The 19060-nt window shown below is 44.8% G+C and overlaps 1 protein-coding gene across 1 annotated transcript in view; it reads right to left on the bottom strand.

Moving 5' to 3' along the window:
• The window catches only part of ESR1 (estrogen receptor 1), a 499107-nt gene extending 494352 nt beyond the window's left edge, over nt 1-4755 (bottom strand). The window contains exon 1 of the mRNA XM_077283086.1: nt 4635-4755. The gene's annotated coding sequence lies outside the window, so the exon portion shown is untranslated. The remainder of the gene's footprint in view (nt 1-4634) is intronic.
• Between the last annotated feature and the right edge of the window lie 14305 nt (nt 4756-19060).

Raw genomic sequence — 19060 nt, 5'->3', positions numbered from 1 at the left:
TGACGAATGGGCCATTTTTATTTTATTTTTCAAAAGCCCGGGGATTTGTGTGTAAGTGGTGCTTTTACACGTGTAATGTGTTAGACTTATGCATAGGTTACTATTTGTTATAAAAAACAGAGTGGAAAAAAGTAGAGAGGAAAAATGTAGACAAAGCACTTAGAAGAAAAAAATGAAAAAAAAAATCAGATGTTAAAAAAAAGTTTGTATAGAAAAATTACAGACTTTAACTACTCTAATGCCCTCCCTATAAATTTACCTGATGCAAATAATTATTTTTTTTTACAAAAGAAAAGTGGGCGTCACGAACACTGTAACGTACAGTCCCCTAATGCACTCGCTAAAAATTTACTCAACGCACATTCTTTTTTTAATAAAAGAAAAACGAACGTCACCAACACTGTAACGTACGCTCCCCTAATGCTAAAATTCTACTCGACGCAAATAATGATTTTTTTACAAAAGAAAAACGAACATCATCAACAATGTAACATGCGCTCCCCTAATGAACTTTTTAAAAATTTACTCGATGCAACTAATTCTTTTTTTACAAAAGAAAAACGAACATCACCAACACTGTAACGTACGCTCCCTTAATGCACTCGCTAAAAATCTACTCAACGTAAATAATTATTTTTTTTTACAAAAGAAAAACGAATGTCACCAACAATGAGACGTCTGCTCCCCTAAAGCACTCGACAAAAATGTAATCGACGAAAATAATAATTTTTTTTTTTGCAAAAGAAAAATGGGCATCATCAACACTGTAACGTATGCTCCCCTAATGCACTTGCTAAAAATGTACTTGATTCAAATAATAATTTTTTTTTACAAAAGAAAAACGAATGTCATCAACAATGTGACGTACGGTCCTATAATGCACTCGCTAAAAATGTACCGTATTTTTCAGACTACAAGACGCACTTTTTCCCCCCCAAAAAAGGGGGGAAAATGGGGGGTGCATCTAATAGTCGAAATGCAGGCTTACCCGTGGCGGCAGAGGTGCGGTGGCAGAGGTGCGGCGGCAGAGGTGCGGCGGCAGACGTGCGGAGATGAGGAGGCGCAGTGAGCGGGGTCCCTTTCCCCGGTGAGGTGATGCAGCAGCCCGGTAAGGAGCAGAGCCGGGTGAATCCTGTTGTCATCGGTGGTGGCGGCCATCTGCCGGGGGCCGCGCGTGCGCAGATGAAGCGCTCTGCTTCCCGGGGCTTCAGGAAAATGGCCGCGGGATGCCGCGCGTGCACAGATGGGGATCGCGGCGGCCATTTTTCTGAAGTTCTTAGCTTCAGGAAAATGACCGCGCGATCTCCATCTGCGCACGCGCGGCCTCCCGCGGCCATTTTCCTGAAGCCCCGGGAAGCAGAGCGCTTCATCTGCCCTCGCGCGGCCCCCGGAAGATGGCCACCACCACCGATAACAACAGCATTCACCCGGCTCTGCTCCTTACCGGGCTGCTGCATCACCTTACCGGGGAAAGGGACCCTCTCACACCATACCTGTCACTGCGCCTCCTGATCCCAGCACCTTCTGATCCCAGCACCTCCTGATCGCAGCACCTCCTGATCGCAGCACCTCCTGATCGCAGCACCTCCTGATCCCAGCACCTCCTGATCGCAGCACCTCCTGATCGCTGCACCTCCTGATCCCTGCACCTCCTGATCCCTGCACCTCCTCATCCCAGCACCTCCTCATCCCAGCACCTCCTCATCCCAGCACCTCTGCCGGTAACCAGTGCTGCAACCCTCCCATGGACACCAGGCCGTGGCGTCGCCCACCTAAGCAGGAAGGGACCCTGCTCAGGTGCACGCCGTACCGCATCACCCCACCTCTGCTGACACCATGCCTCCTGTGACCCTGCTCTGCCACCGCCAGCATTCAGGTCAGATACTGTAAATTCGGACAATAAGACGGACCCCCATCTTATAAAAAAAATCTTTTTTTCTGCAATTTTCACCCCAAATTTGGGGTGCGCCTTATGGTCCGGTGCGTCTTATAGTCCGCGAAATACGGTACTCGACGCAACTAATTCTTTTTTTTTACAAAAGAAAAATGAACGTCACCAGTGCTATAACGTATGGTCCCCTAATGCACTAGAAATTGTCCGGCGATAGCAGGTATTTTTTATGAAAAAGACGATACCTCCCTACCTATAAAACTACTATATACATTTTTTTTTTCTCTAAAACAAGATCGGACGTAAAAGAACACTGATGCCGGCTACACTAACACATTATCCCTAAAACTACTGTGTATGAGTTTTTTTTTTCTCTAAAACAAGATCTGTCATCACCAAAAACATTGACACTGGCTACTCTAACATGCTATCTATAAAACTACTGTGTAGGATTTTTTTTTCTCTAAAACAAGCTGATAGCTCTACTTCTGCTGTCTTTCTAACACAACAATAAAAGCCATCTTCCTCTTCCTGTTTTGGTAAAGTGTGAAGGATGCTGTCTGTCTGATCTTTTTCAATAAGTAAGCAAGACCTCCTTCACACTGACAGAGAAAGAGTCTGGCTTAACTAAAAACTGAGATCTGCAGGCGTGGGACGAAGTTATGTTATAAGTTAACTTACATTTATAAACTAAAGATAAGCTTGTCCTGGTCCAGTAGCCACATCAGCCTGGCGCACCACCTGCTATAGACTCTACAGACTGGCATCCCTATCTCCTATTTGATTAGCTAACCCGGTGTAAGATTGAATGTACATCAACCACAAAAATGACATACTGCCTCATATCAGATGACTTGCTGTTGATAAATCATCTTTTATCACTTTATATAAATGTCCTCTTCTAGGCTACAGGAAGGACATTAATCTGCATGAAAATCTGCCTCTAGAGCTTATTTTACAAGATGGGGGAGTTAGCAGTGTGGTGCCATGGCTGCTCTCTGCTCTCCTGCAGAGCTGTGTGTATGACTTTAACTGATACATCTGCACGTTTCTCTCAGCTTCAGCTTTCATCTCACAGGCAGGCAGGGTTGCAATATTGTTACAATACAGCAGAGCTCAGACAAAAATAAAAATGTGACAAATTTCAGTTCACCTGTGTTAATTACTTGTCTCACACTGGTATCTCTCCCTTAATGTAAAATAAGCTCTGGAGCCAGAGTTATCTTCCAGGCAGTGATCTCCCCATAGTCTGGACAATGTAATTTACATAAAGTGATAAAAGATGATTTCTCAGCAACAAGGCATCTGATATGAGGCACACAGGGAGGACTTTTTTCAGCAGTCTATAACTTGTATTCCTCGTATTAATAGTTTAGATAAGTCAAATAAACATTTATGGCATATCCAACAAATGTGTCATAAATACCTGATCAGTGAGATTCTTTACTGAAGTCTATGGGAGTTATGGAAACACTTGGACAAAGAACAAGCTGTTCCCATACTGAACACTGATAGCATGAGATGTAATAAGTATGGTCACCTCTCCTTTGAATTTCTGGTATAAGCAAACAATCACAACCACTTTAAATCAGCAATCTGGTGTCATAAGACTAAACATCTCTTGATCAGGTTATGGTCTACCTATTAGGTATTCATGAAACTGGATTTCTTATGGGTATTCCAAAAATGTTATCATCGATGTGGCTTGTTGGATGTGTTACATACATGTCATTGCACCGAGCATATTATTCATTGCCAGAAGCATAAGCTCACAGTAGTGTGATGTAGTGCTGTATAATGACAGAACTATAAAGGGTACAGAGGTTGCAATCACCACCTGGAGGTCCCTCTCTCTCATGGAATGACCAGTTTTGGGGATGATACAATGTATGATATGGCACCCAGGTATAGATTTTTCATTAGGGTCGAGGAGTCGTGCTTTACTCAACACATGCTGTATTTTTGCTGCTGACAAATGTCACACACAATAGATGACTGCTTTGATAAACTGGTCAGATATATGTTGTCATTGACAAGTTTTCAGTAGACTTTTATTTAATCTAAACTACAAATAATACCCTATGCTGGCACCCCGATAAAGTGTTGTGTCACTTCTTTTGTCTTTTCTTCTGAAGACCATGGACATAATTCTAAATACATACACATACCCACAAAATGTATGTGCATAACAGTCTATTATCTAAAGCATGGTGTCTATTCTTGTTTTTATACACAGAAAAATTTTCAAACATACAATGCAAAACCTTTCATTTTTTGAGCATTTTATACTATGCATAGATCAGAATACATAAGTATCTTATCCATAGTAACCAAATAAAAACATGCAATCATTTAACTTTGCCATTTGAACAAAAAAGTTGCACTGGTTAAATTGTCACAACCTCTAACATATAGTGGTGTTAGATTATACCTTTCCAAGTTTTCTATTAAAAAATGACATTAATCTTTATTTCTGATCAGCTAAGTTTAATCCTATTCTGTATATACACAGAACATTTGCACTTTTAAATTATATTCCCTGTTCACCTCTGCCACTGTCTCAGTCATTGTGTGCACACATAGTTACACTATATAAAAGCTTGATCAATAATACACAGCCTTTACATGCAGATACTAAAGTACTTTACCATTCTATGAAAGGTACATATAACATATGCAGCAACGTAACTGTAACAGCAGTCCGAGGCTATTGAACCTATTAAGTTAGATAAAAAGAAATTACCTGCCAGTGTTAATGAATAATAAATTCTTCATAGACAATGCTTTTCTTTTGAAACCTCTTCATTCTTCTTCCTATGCTTTTCCTTCTCTGCACTAGTAGATTATCCATTATGAAATACCAGCCATTCCCCCAGCAACAGGCTGATGTCACAGGGAGAAAATGAGGACTTCTTGCTAAGCGCTAGTCTGAGAAGCCATAACCATCTGAGAGGAACATGATTTGGTTGAGATTATATTAAAAGAAGAAAATAAGATGATATGTATTCATAGAGAACAAAGTGATCACTGGGAAGGGAATAGGAGAGAGTGCTATGAACATTTCATGCAAGAGACTTTCTATTCAACTAAACCACATGCAGAAAAAGTAACAACAGTTATCCTTAGTCAATTACATAAAATGTCTTGTGTGATCTAGTAAAACATGTTGGGTTAAGTCCAGCAGAATTTCACTTATACTCATATAAAACTAATCTGGAGTCATATGAGATTGTGTCTATAAATAAAAAAAGTTTTACTTACTTTGAAGGAAACCTGGACGATTGTTCTTTAGATTAAATTTTTGGGTGGCAGAAAGTACCAATTCAGTGGTCAGAAGTCCACCCCGTATCTTAGAGCTCTTCTTATTCAGACAAAAGCAACATTGTGGGTGGCAGACAACTGTGTTATTTCCTTTAAAGAGGACACCAAACTTTTCATGTTGAACTGGACACACAATGTAATAGGCGATGTGAGAAAAAATATAACTTTTTTTTAATTTCCTTTGCGTACTTATTAACAATTAAAGTATTTAGCAAGTAAACAGATATTTTTTTGTAAGTTCAAGTGGGTATTACTAGAGAGATTTCACTGAGGGCGTGTACTTTGTGATGCTGACCAATCATAATCTGACAACACACTTGGGAAAGAAGAACACGCCCCGATAAAAATATTGACAGTCTGCTCTCCTCACTGCCAGCATGATGATGTGCTGGAGCACAGCAGATCTGAGTGTGATTAACTGACAGCTCTCAGCTCTCATCTCTAGCCGTCTTAATAAAAACACTTCTAAAGGTACCGTCACACTAAGCGATGCTGCAGCGATACAGACAACAATGCCGATCGCTGCAGCGTCGCTGTTTGGTCGCTGGAGAGCTGTCACACAGACAGCTCTCCAGCGACCAACGATGCCGAGGTCCCTGGGTAACCAGGGTAAACATCGGGTTACTAAGCGCAGGGCCGCGCTTAGTAACCCGATGTTTACCCTGGTTACCAGTGTAAAATGTAAAAAAACAAACACTACATACTCACCCTCTGATGTCTCTCACACGTCCCCCGGCGTCCGCTTCCTGCACTGACTGAGCGCCGGCCCTAACAGCAGAGCAGTGACGTCACCGCTGTGCTGTACTTTCATTTTGCTACCGGCGCTCAGTCAGTGCAGGAAGCGGATGGCGAGGGACGTGTGAGAGACATCAGAGGGTGAGTATGTACTGTTTGTTTTTTTACATTTTACACTGGTAACCAGGGTAAACATCGGGTTACTAAGCGCGGCCCTGCGCTTAGTAACCCGATATTTACCCTGGTTACCATTGTAAAACATCGCTGGTATCGTTGCTTTTGCTGTCAAACACAACGATACACGGCGATCTGACGACCAAATAAAGTTCTGAACTTTAATCAACGACCAGCGATATCACAGCAGGATCCTGATCGCTGCTGCGTGTCAAACACAACGATATCGCTATCCAGGACGCTGCAACGTCACGGATAGCTAGTGATATCGTTTAGTGTGACGGTACCTTAATAGCTCTACTCTGATAGTGCTGCCATATCTGCCAATCATAAGCAGGTATCCCCACACAAAGGAAAACTAAAACTTAAAAAAGTGATCTCCACCGAGAATTGCAACAGGGCTTCTGTCGGAATTCTGAAAAACAGTATTCCGACAGGGACCACTTCCTGTTCAGTCTTTCGATCAAGTTTACATAAATAGAAAGCTGGGGTATCGGGATGTCATTGTGCACTGTCCATTGCGTGAAGAAGCAATTGCAACATTCCTCAAAAGCAATTCCTTTTCTGGAAAAATTGTAAAACACCAACTGGTTTTTGGCTCTGCACTGGAACTCTCATCATATAATTATCTGATGAAGGCTCCTGTCTGGAGTCAAAATCCGGTTTGTGTGTGAAGATTTTGCCAATAAATCAATTGCTTTTAATTAACCTTTTTGCAATTATTACTTCACTTGGTGGACAGGGCACAATGACATCCTGATTCCTGATACAGTAGCTTGCCAAAATGTCTATTAGCAAGTCATCAACATATTGTAGAACTTTGTCTCCATAGCCAAGGCATTCTAAATCCTGAGCCAATGCCTTATGGAAATACAGAAGGGACCTGGGAAATAACATGGGTAACAGCGTGAACAAATACTATACATTCTCAAATGTGAATGCAAAGTGGAGGACAGAGAATCAGGTGTTAGAGACATTGAGAAAAAGACATTTGCAATGACCAAACCTGAAAACACTTTACAATCACTCCTAAGCTGTGATGTAACTTCAGGGACAGGCACAACAAGGTGAGCAGCTGAGGGAATGTACTTATTTACAAGTCTCAAGTCCCCAACCTTTCTAAACTACCATCTTCCTTTTTCACAGGTAGAATATCCTCTTTCTCTAATTCGCGCACCTCTTATGTAAGGGATTGAGTCCTCAGGAATTCGGTATTGATGCTTGAAAGTTGGTAGCTTTTCAATATGAATTTTAACTTGAGTTTGCATTAACTCACATCAGTTTTCTTTGAAATCCACAATGCAGGGAACTTTTTTTGCAATTCATCTTTTAAAACATCACTGTCAAGATTTTCAACAGTTTCATCAGTACATCAACATAGATTGGCAATGGGTAATTTTTGACTTTTAAGCTCCTCCACCTCAGGAGCAATTATGAAACAAATGGTTGTTCTTTTGTCCCACGACAAAACTTTGTTACACAGATCAAGAACAAACCCAATTGCTCCTAGAATGTTAGTCCCTAGAATAGTGGAATTTAACTGTACATTTACCCAAAAGTGCATTAATGATACCTTGATCTATGATCCCCCGGAGTCCTGAAATTTCAAGTTCATTGGATGGCTTTTTTTACTGTTTGAATACAGGAGCTCTGAAAACCTACCAAAGTGGTAGTTTCAGGCAGAGCAGGAGGTGACTACAATTTGTGTCCAGTTACTCTTATTGAGGCTCCCATATCATTGAGGATGTTTTTCCATGGCAAAACCTCTATTCTTCCTCTGGTATAAGGTCTTCCATCCTTGCCTAGGGAAAGAGAGGCAAGAAAAAAAATAAAAAAAAATCCATCATTCTAATATGAGACTTTTCCATCCTACAGACCCCACCTCTGTCCCAAAGAGATAATCAGTAAGAGCACCATGCAACTACAGATGAGCGAATCCAAACTGTAAAGTACAGGGTCCATACCAGACACCTACTGTTCAATCCATGGCTGCTGCCGTCGCAGCATGTGACACAGCCTGTATAAATCAGATCATTAGTGCCGCTACCATTCAGCTCTGACAGGGACTGTGTAACAACTCTGCTGGCATCACTGCATGGCCTCCCATCCCCCACCTGCATTACACTCAAACTCACTTCCCTGGGCCTTGTTGTGACTTCTCTCTGCTGCCAGATCCATGCTGTGTGCCTCATGTCTGCTGTTTGCTCTGTGCATGCTCTGTATGCATAGGGGGCGGCGCCGGCAACTCCTGTTTCTTATAGAGACTGTGTGCACCTTGCTAAGGTGTCCCTGGCCAATCGCCATGAGGCTTCCTGTATTTAAGACATCCCCACCCATTGGTGGGGGCCTGTGCAACTTACTCCCTCAGTCAGTTCCTAGCTGCTGAGGTGCCAGGCCCTGTCTCGCTTACTCTATGTCCTTGTGTAGCCACCCAGTTGGGCTTTGTACTCTGGCCTATGTCTGCCACCCAGAGGGGTGTCGTACCCTGGTTTGTGTCCATGTCTTTGTGTCTAGTCCGGTTCCTGACTATGTATTAGCTGTTGTGAATTCCATTCTTGAACTCCCTCCTGTGGTCATGAATGATACTTCGGCGAGTTCTGTCCATGGACTCCCTCTGGAGACTGTGAGTGGAACTGCTGGTTCTGAAGTTGCTTCCTCAGCTGCCCTCATTTGCGGCTGGGTTGGCTTCTCTATTTAACTCCACTCAGATCGTTACTCCATGCCAGCTGTCAATGTATTAGCACTGGTTCAGATCTCTCTCGGATCTTTCTGATGACCTGTCTACTCCAGCAGAAGCTAAGTCCCTGCTAGTTCATTTGTTGTTCATTGTGTACTGAATATATTTCTTAGTACTTGCTAATTTCTAGTCCAGCTTGCTAACATGATATTGCCTTGCTAGCTGGAAGCTCTGGGTTGCAGAGTGGCACCTCCGCACCGTGAGTCGGTGCGGGGGTCTTTTTGCACACTCTGCGTGGCTTTTTGTAGTTTTTTGTGCTGACCGCATAGATCCCTTTCCTTTCCTCAGTCTATCTAGTAAGTCTGGCCTCCTTTGCTGAAATCTGTTTCATCCCTGTGTTTGTGACTTTCCTCTTAACTCACAGTTAATATATGTGGGGGGCTGCCTTTACCTTTGGGGAATTTTCTCTGAGGCAAGGTAAGGCTTATTTTCCTATCTTTAGGGGTAGTTAGCTCTTAGGCTGTGAAGAGGCGTCTAGGGAGAGTTAGGTACGCTCCACAGCTATTTCTAGTGTGTGTGTTATAGGATTAGGATTTGCGGTCAGCAGAGTTCCCACTTCCCAGAGCTCATCCTGTCTTCTAGTTTAACCATCAGGTCATTCCAGGTGCACCTAACCACCAGGTCCATAACAATTAGCCTAGTCTTGCTCCTGTGTCCGTTTATATCCCTGCCTTGGTTTCCTTTCCCTGCTGTGCGTACTCTGTGTCTTGCTTTGCCCTGCTCTGCCCTCTGTGTCTTGCTTTACTCTGCTTTCGGCTCCGCTCTCTGCAACCTTGCTTTGCTCCTTGCTCTGCATTCTGTGACCTTGCTCTGCACTCTGTGGTTTTGCTTTCGGCTCTGCACTCTGAGTCTTGCTCTGCACTCTGACTTTGCTCTGCTCTCAGCTCTGCACTCTGTGGCTTTGCTCTCAGCTCTGCTCTTTGTAGCTTTACTCTGCACTTTGTTCTGCTCTGCCCTGCGGCTCCGCTCAGCTCTCGCTCTGCAGCTCCGCTCCTTGCGGTTCTACCTTGCTCCGCTCCTTGCGGTTCTACCTGGTTCCGCTCCTTGCGGTTCTACCTGGCTCCACTCCTTGCGGTTCTACCTGGCTCCACTCCTTGCGGTTCTACCTGGCTCGGCTCCTTGCGGTTCTACTTCTCCCGCACTTGGCTCCACCTCCTGCGTCTCTGCACTTGGCTCCGCCTCCTGCATCTCTGCACTTGGCTCCACCTCCAGCTCCTGGCTCCGCCTCCTGCATGTCTGCACTTGGCTCCACCTCCAGCTCTTGGCTCCGCCTCCTGCGTTTCTGCACTTGGCTCCGCCTCCTGGGTTTCTGTTCTTGGCTCTAGCTCCTGTGCTTTGCTCTGCTCTTGCGGTCTTTCTCTACTTATTATTTTGTCCTCCTGTCTGAACAGGTTCTTACCTGTTTCACATACCTGCCTGCAGACCGGTCCCTACCGGTTCTTCCAGCGTACCATTCTTGTCCGGCCATCCTTCCAGAGAGCCAGCCGTACCTGCCTGCCTACCAGAGAGCCAGCCGTGCCCGCCTGTCTGCCAGAGCACCAGCCGTGCCCGCTTGCTTGTCTATGTTCCGTTCCCCGGTGGGATCAGCTGCCACAGCCAGACACCACCCCGAGTGGTACCTGGTAGCTTCCTATTGCACAAGTCTGACCTCACCATCGAAGGCTCCAGCGAACACCTAGGAAGCTACTTAGTTACGCCCCTTCCAGGGAAGTTTGGTCTGTGGTCCAGTGGGGCCACACCCCCGCACGCCCCCCCCCCACCAGTCTGGGCTCGAGCGTGACAGACTGAATTAGGCTGTGCACTCTGTCAAAAAGCCACTGTGTGTACTCTGCACCCAAGACTCGATGTGTACTCTGTGACCCCACCTGTGAGAATACTGTTCCAAATAGCCTCTGTGTACTCTGCAGCCATAACTGTACAAGTAAGTTGCCCCCCAAAATTTCTACTGTATAGCTGTCTTTTTATAGTGCGTCTAAAAAAAAATACTAGTATGTAGTGTCTGTTTCCCATTTGTGGGCTGAAAAAAATATTTAATTCTGGGTCTATATAAGTAGACTGGCTAAAAAATATTCTACTCTGCAGCTGTCTTTTTGTGAATAATATTTCTAAAAAAATTTCTATTATGCAGCTGACTCCCATTTGTGGACTGAAAAATTATTTTACTCTACTACTACTACTGTGTATATACAAGTAGTGTTTCTAAAAAAAATATTCTACCATGCAGCCTTCTGTTTTCCATTTTTGGGCCAAAAAAAATCTTCTACAGCTGGGTCTACAAGAGTAGTGTGTTTAAAACATTTTTCTGATCGGCAGCTGTCTTTTTGTGAATAATGTTTCTAGAAAAAATTTCTACTGTGCAGCCGTTTCTTTCCCATTTGTGGGTCAAAAAAATTATTTAATTCTACTGCTGAGTAGAGTTGAGCGACTTTTACTTTTTTGGGATCGAGTCGGGTTTCGCGAAACCCGACTTTGTGAAAAGTCGGTTTGGGTGAAATCGGCCGATTATTGCGAAAAGTCGGGGGCCGACTGAAACACGAAACCCAATGCAAGTCAATGGGGAATCAAAGTCGGCAGTGAGTCGAGGACAGGAAAACACCTACAGTGCCCATTTTAATGCCAAAAATATCAATTCTTATTACTGAAGCTTGTCAATCTTAATTTACTTTATAATAATAGTTAGGCATTGAAAACTGGCGGTCATTTGGCTAAAGTTGTGGGCGTTAGGGCTGGCTCAAGATTTTCGTGGGCCCAGGAAACGCGGAATACGTCACGGCGGTGGAGCAGGGAGAGGTAAGTATTTCTACTTTGCAAGTGCTGTGATCCTGAGCTAGCAGGGGGGGGAACTCGTTGGCATTGGCACTGGCACAGGGCCCCCTCATAGTACGGCGGTGTGTTTGACGGCGGGTGGTGCCTCCCACCGGCAGAGACACTTTTGCATACTATGAGGGGCCCTGTGCCAGTGACGTTGCCAACGAGTATGCCCCCCCACCTGATGAACGAACCTGCACTTTCATCTGCACCTTCCTCTTTGTCCCCGTGTAAGGTGGTATAGTATGCGGGAAGGGGAACCTGACTTTCAGCAGGGTAAGATTCTGGCTGTGTAGAGTGCAAGGAGAATGTAGTGGTCTGGGTCAATGTACCAGCAGACTCATCTAGCAGTGGCTGGGCAATGGGCAGTTTGAGGAGGAAACACAGATATAGGCCCAAATAATAAAGTGGGCTAAATGCAGTTCAAAATTGGTAACAGGACTAAAAAGGCAGCATTGCTTTGTTCAGCTGAGGACAACTGTAAGGAGTGGCAGACACAGTTAGTAGGCCCAAATAATAAAGTGGGCTAAATGCAGTTCAAAATTGGTAACAGGACTAAACTGGCAGCATTGCTTTGTTCAGCGGAGGACAACTGTAAGGAGTGGCAGACACAGTTAGTAGGCCCAAATAATGAAGTGGGCTAAATGCAGTTCAAAATTGGTAACAGGACTAAACTGGCGGCATTGCTTTGTTCAGCGGAGGACAACTGTAAGAAGTGGCAGACACAGTTAGTAGGCCCAAATAATAAAGTAGCCTAAATGCAGTTCAAAATTGGTAACAGGACTAAACTGGCGGCATTGCTTTGTTCAGCGGAGGACAACTGTAAGGAGTGGCAGACACAGTTAGTAGGCCCTAATAATAAAGTGGACTAAATGCAGTTCAAAATTGGTAACAGGACTAAACAGGCGGCATTGCTTTGTTCAGCGGAGGACAACTGTAAGGAGTGGCAGACACAGTTAGTAGACCCAAATAATAAAGTAGCCTAAATGCAGTTCAAAATTGGTAACAGGACTAAACAGGCGGCATTGCTTTGTTCAGCGGAGGACAACTGTAATGAGTAGCAGACTAAGTTAGTAGGCCCAAATAATAAAGTGGGCTAAATGCAGTTCAAAATTGGTAACAGGACTAAACAGGCGGCATTGTTTGTTCAGCGGAGGACAACTGTAAGGAGTGGTAGACATAGTTAGGCCCAAATAATAAAGTCGGCTAAATGCAGTTCAAAATTGGTAACAGGACTAAACTGGCGGCATTGCTTTGTTCAGCGGAGGACAACTGTAAGGAGTGGCAGACACACTTAGTAAACCTAAATAATAAAGTAGCCTAAATGCAGTTCAAAATTGGTAACAGGACTAAACTGGCGGCATTGCTTTGTTCAGCGGAGGACAACTGTAAGGAGTGGCAGACAGAGTTAGTAGGCCCAAATAATAAAGTGGGCTAAATGTTTGCCAAAAAATTGTTCATAAATAAACAGGTGGCATAGCTCGGTACAGGGGTGGGCTCCTCTGCTGAGTAGCAGACAGTGCTAGTAGGCGCAAAGTATTAACTGGTCTAAATAGAGGCCAGGGCCCCTGTATATTTTAACTATCATCTATCATTTCAACAAATTTGTATTGACAGTGCCATTGAAGGATTTAACACCACAGACTACACAGTGGTGGAGCAGGGAGAGGTAAGTATTGCAAGTGGTAGAGCACAGTTCGAGCTTGGGGGAACACTCTCTCATGGGCGGCGGTACTGGCACAGTGCCCCTCATATTACGACGGTGTGTCTGACATTGGTTGTGCACCACCACCGTCAGAGACACTTTATTGTACTATGAGGGACCCTGTGCCAGTGCTGTCGCCCAAGAATGGGCACACCCGCCTGTCCAAGCAAACGGCACTTGCACGGGCGCTTGCGCCAGGTGGTGACCACGGCCCTGTGGGGGGAGTTAGCCCATTTAGGGAGGTATAAAAATGGCCTATGGTGGACATTCAGCAGCTGCAAATGGAGGAATTGGAGAAGTCAGTAAGAGGATGCCAAAAGCAAGACATTTTTCAGGCAAGCTACGTGTCAGCAGGGAAAGGTGGGGCAAAATCATTTGAAATCCATGATTGGTTCCTTTTAATGAAGGTTAGATCATCAACATTTCGGGTAGCCAGATGTGTCCTTTTTTCAGTCAGTATTGAACCAGCAGCACTGAAGACTTTTTCTGATAGCACACTAGCAGCAGGGCAAGCGAGCTCCTGTAATGCATATTCTGTCAATTCAGGCCAGGTGTCTATTTTAGATGCACAGTAATCAAAGGGGAATGACCTGTGAGGGAGAACATCGATAAGGGAGGAAAAATAGTTAGTAACCATACTGGACAAATGTTGTCTTCTGTCACTTTGAATCGATGCAGCAGTACCTGTCGTGTCAGTGGTCATTGTGAAATCACTCCACCACAACCTGGTCATAAAACCCCTCTGTCCAATTCCACTTTGGATTTCTGCACCTCTAACACCTCTGCCATGTTGCCCCCTACGGCTCGTGTGAGAACCATCACCGCCGCTGTGTGCTGGGAATGCCTGAACCAAACGGTCTACAAGAGTTGCTTGTTTGGTAGCTAATATTTGCTCAAGGTTCTCATGTGGCATGATATTTTGTAATTTTCCTTTATATCGTGGATCCAGGAGGCAGGCCAACCAGTAATCGTCATCGGTTATCATTTTGATGCGGGGGTCCCTTTTTAGGATACGCAAGGCATACTCAGCCATGTGGGCCAATGTTCCAGGTGTCAATTCACTGCTTGTGCTGGGTTGATGAGCACTTTCTTGCAAATCAACATCACTTGTGTCCCGCAAAAACCCTGTACATGACCTTGCAACGCCACCAGTTTCTATTGCCCCCAGAGAAGCATCCTCCCATAAATAAATCTTCATCCCCATCATCCTCCTCCTCCTCCTCTTCATCCGCCACCTTGTCCAGGAGAGTTCTCTGAGCAGACAATAGCTGACATCAAGTCTTCCCTCCTCCTCGGCTGCAGACACCTGCTCCTTAATGTGCGTCAAACTTTGCATCAGCAGATGCATTAGTGGGATGCTCATGCTTATGATGGCGTTGTCTGCACTTACCAGCCGTGTGCATTCCTCAAAACACTGAAGGACTTGACAGAGGTCTTGTAGCTTCGACCACTGCACACCAGACAACTCCATGTCTGCCATACAAGTGCCTGCCCGTGTATGTGTATCCTCCCACAAATTAATTACAGCATGCCTCTGTTCGCACAGCCTCTGAACCATGTGCAGTGTGGAGTTCCACCTTGCTGCATCGTCGATTATTAGGCAGTGCTGGGGAAGATTCAGCTATCGCTGATGTTTCAGCATACGGCTGGAGTGTACGGGCGACCGGCGGATGTGCGAGCAAAGTCTTCGCACCTTCAGGAGCAGGGCTGGTAACTCTGGATAATTTTTGAGGAAGCACTGCACCACCAGGTTCAAGGTGTGAGCCAGGCAGGGTATGTGTTTCAGTTCTGAAAGGGCTATGGCAGCCATAAAATTCCTTCCGTTTTATGTACACTGCCCAGCCAGGACTGCGTTTGTTGCTGCAAGTACTCAGCCAGTACTTCCGCGGTGTCTGTTGTCGCCCAAACACTTCATTTGTAACACAGCCTACAGACGCTTACCACTAGCTGTTTGATAATGGGACACCTCGTGTGCAACACTGGCAGCTGCGGATGGAGTGGTCATGCTACTGCACTCTGTGGACGAGCTTACGCTTCTGGAGGAGGGGGAGGAGGGGTGGTGAACGCCTACAGCCAACTGTTTCCTAGACCGTGAGCTAGGCAGAACTGTCCCACTATGGCTGTCCCCTGTGGACCCTGCATCCACCACATTCACCCAGTGCACCGTGATGGACATGTAACGTCCTTGCCATGCCTACTGGTCCATGCATCTGTTGTGAGGTGCACCTTTTCACTGACTGATTGCCTCAGTGCATGGACAGTGCGGTCTTTGACATGCTGGTGGAGGGCTGGGATGGCTTTTCTCACAAAGAAGTGCCGACTGGGTAGGTCATAGCATGGTACTGCGTAGGCCATCAGGTCTTTGAAAGCTTCGCTTTCAACCAACCCGTAGGGCATCATCTCTAATGAGATTAGTCTAGCAATGTGGGTGTTCAAACCCTGTGTACGCGGATGAGAGGATGAGTACTTTCTTTTCCTAACAAGAGTCTCTTGTAGGGTGAGCTGGACTGGAGAGCTGCATATGGTGGAACTAGCGGTGGTGGTGGTGGACATGGCGGATTGAGAGAGGGTTGGTGATGGTATTCTTGATGTTGGCCTACATACAGTGTTTCCTACCAAGAACCTTGTGATTTTCTGACTGCCTTGGCCTTGACAAGACCTCCACATTTGCTGCTGGTGGTGTCCTATCTGGTGGGCTTACAGTGAGGAAAACAATGTAGCGTTGCTGACTACCTTCATTCTGAGCAGGTGCACCAATGGTATGGGATGTTTGGTAGTTAGTCCAGGCTTGCAAGTGCATGCTTGTTAAATGTCTAAGCATGCACGTTGTATTTAAATTTTGAAGATTCTTCCCTCTGCTAAAGGTCTTTGAGCATTTCTTACAGATAACTTTTGACTGATCATTCAGATCTTGGTTAAAAAATTGCCACACTGCACTCTTCCTACTATGGAATACCCTTTCAGGCATTGCACGATGTGCTACTTTCACCGGATGGCCACGCTGTCCTAAAACTTTTTTGTTTTTGACAAACGTTTTTGGCCTGATACGGGCCTGCCAGATGACAGCTGTTGCGATGTAGTTGGCTGCTGTGAATCATCCTCCTCCACTTCTGAGATTCTGGCAGCGGCACCCTCTTCCCCCAATGGCTGCCAATCTGGGTCGACAACTGGGTCGGCAACTGGGTCATCTATCACCTGCTCTTCAATGTCATGTGCACTGTTGTGAACTATATTTGTTGGCTCCCTCTTGTGGTCACTAGCGGTATGGCTCTTGGATTATCTTTCTCCAGGTTGGTACCCACCTGGTTCGTTAGGCCTTGGGTGTTCCTATTTAGACTTCCTGGAAACTCAGTCTAGTGCCTGGAATCAATGTAATCAGTCTATGTCTGTTTTCCTCCTGACTCCTGGTCCCTGAGTTTTGCAAGATAAGCTAAGTTCCCCTTTCTTATTTTTGTCCTTTTGCATTTGCTCTTATTTTGTTCCAGCTTGTTCAAAATGTGATTTCTGTTTTTGCTGGAAGCTCTAGGGGGCTGATATTCTCCCCCCACACCGTTAGTCGGTGCGGGGGTTCTTGGATATTCAGCATGGATATTTTTATAGGGTTTTTGCTGACCGCATAAGTCCTCTTCCTATATTCTGCTATTAATTAGTGGGCCTCTCTTTGCTAAATCTAGTTCATTCTTACGTTTGTCTTTTCTTCTTACCTCACCGTTATTATTTGTTGGGGGCTTGTATTATAACTTTGGGGTCTTTTCTCTGGAGGCAAGTGAGGTCTTATTTTCTCTGAAAGGGGTAGTTAGTTCTCCGGCTGGTGCGAGACGTCTAGAATCAACGTAGGTACGTTCCCCGGCTACTTCTAGTTGTTGTGCTAGGTTCAGTTATGCGGTCAGCCAAGTTACCACTTCCCTATGAGCTGGTTTTTGTGTTTGCGGACTTAGCTGGAACTCCTGAGATCCTCTACCACTAGGATCATAACAGTATTCCAGGCCAAAAGAGAATATTTAATGCATTGCAGAAGCGGGATTAAAAGAAAAGAAGTTCTGAGTTTTTTTTTTTTTTTTTTTTTTTTCTTCTTCCCCTTTTTCTCTGACTGGCTTGAAGCTCTGCTGCAGACATGAATGTTCAGACTCTGATTACTAGTGTGGATCAGCTTGCTTCACGAGTGCAGGGCATTCAGGATTTTGTTACTTGTAGTCCTATGTCAGAGCCTAAGATACCTATTCCTGAGCTGTTCTCTGGAGATCGGTTTAAATTTAGGAATTTTAGGAATAATTGTAAATTGTTTCTATCTTTGAGACCTCGTTCGTCTGGAGACTCAGCTCAGCAAGTTAAAATTGTTATATCCTTCTTGCGTGGCGACCCTCAGGATTGGGCTTTCTCATTGGCGCCAGGAGATCCTGCATTGGCAAATATTGATGCGTTTTTTCTGGCGCTCGGATTGCTTTATGAGGAGCCTAATCTTGAAATTCAGGCAGAAAAAGCGTTGCTGGCTATCTCTCAGGGCCAGGATGAAGCTGAAGTGTATTGCCAAAAATTTCGGAAATGGTCAGTGCTTACTCAATGGAATGAGTGTGCTCTGGCCGCAAATTTCAGAAATGGCCTTTCTGAGGCCATTAAGAATGTGATGGTGGGTTTTCCCATCTCTACAAGTCTGAATGATTCTATGACTCTTGCCATTCAGATTGATCGGCGTTTGCGGGAGCGCAAATCTGCTAATCCTCTGGCAGTATTGTCTGAACGGACACCTGACTCAATGCAATGTGATAGAATTCAGACTAAAACTGAACGACAAAATCATAGACGTCAGAATGGGTTGTGTTTTTACTGCGGTGACTCTACACATGTTATCTCAGCATGCTCTAAACTCCTAACAAAGGTTGTTAGTCCTGTCGCCATTGGTAATTTGCAGCCTAAGTTTATTTTGTCTGTGACTTTAATTTGCTCATTGTCTTCCTTCCCTGTTATGGCATTTGTGGATTCTGGTGCTGCCCTGAGTCTTATGGACTTGTCGTTTGCCAGGCGCTGTGGTTTTGTCCTGGAGCCTTTGGAAAATCCTATTCCTCTTAGAGGAATTGATGCTACGCCATTGGCAGAGAATAAACCGCAGTATTGGACACAAGTGACCATGTGCATGACTCCTGAACATCGGGAGGTGATTCGTTTTCTTGTTCTGCATAAAATGCATGATTTGGTCGTTTTGGGTCTGCCATGGTTACAGACCCATAATCCAGTTTTGGATTGGAAGGCTATGTCTGTGTCAAGTTGGGGTTGTCAGGGAATTCATTGCGATTCCCCGCCGGTGTCTATTGCTTCTTCTACTCGTTCTGAAGTTCCGGAGTATTTATTGGACTATCAGGATGTATTCAGTGAGTCCAGGTCCAGTGCCCTTCCTCCTCATAGGGACTGTGACTGCGCTATTGATTTGATTCCTGGTAGTAAATTTCCTAAGGGACGATTATTTAATCTATCTGTACCTGAGCATGCCACAATGCGTTCTTATATAAAGGAGTCTTTGGAGAAGGGACATATTCGTCCATCTTCTTCCCTTCTTGGTGCGGGATTCTTTTTTGTGGCCAAGAAAGACGGGTCTTTGAGACCTTGTATTGACTATCGGCTTTTGAATAATATCACTGTCAAATTTCAGTATCCTTTGCTACTATTGTCGGACTTGTTTGCTCGGATTAAGGGT

Source organism: Ranitomeya variabilis, chromosome 2 (genome assembly GCF_051348905.1).
Source record: "Ranitomeya variabilis isolate aRanVar5 chromosome 2, aRanVar5.hap1, whole genome shotgun sequence".
NCBI lineage: Eukaryota > Metazoa > Chordata > Amphibia > Anura > Dendrobatidae > Ranitomeya > Ranitomeya variabilis.
The sequence above is the reverse complement of the archived record's forward strand: the minus strand, read 5'-3'. Positions and strand labels throughout refer to the sequence as shown.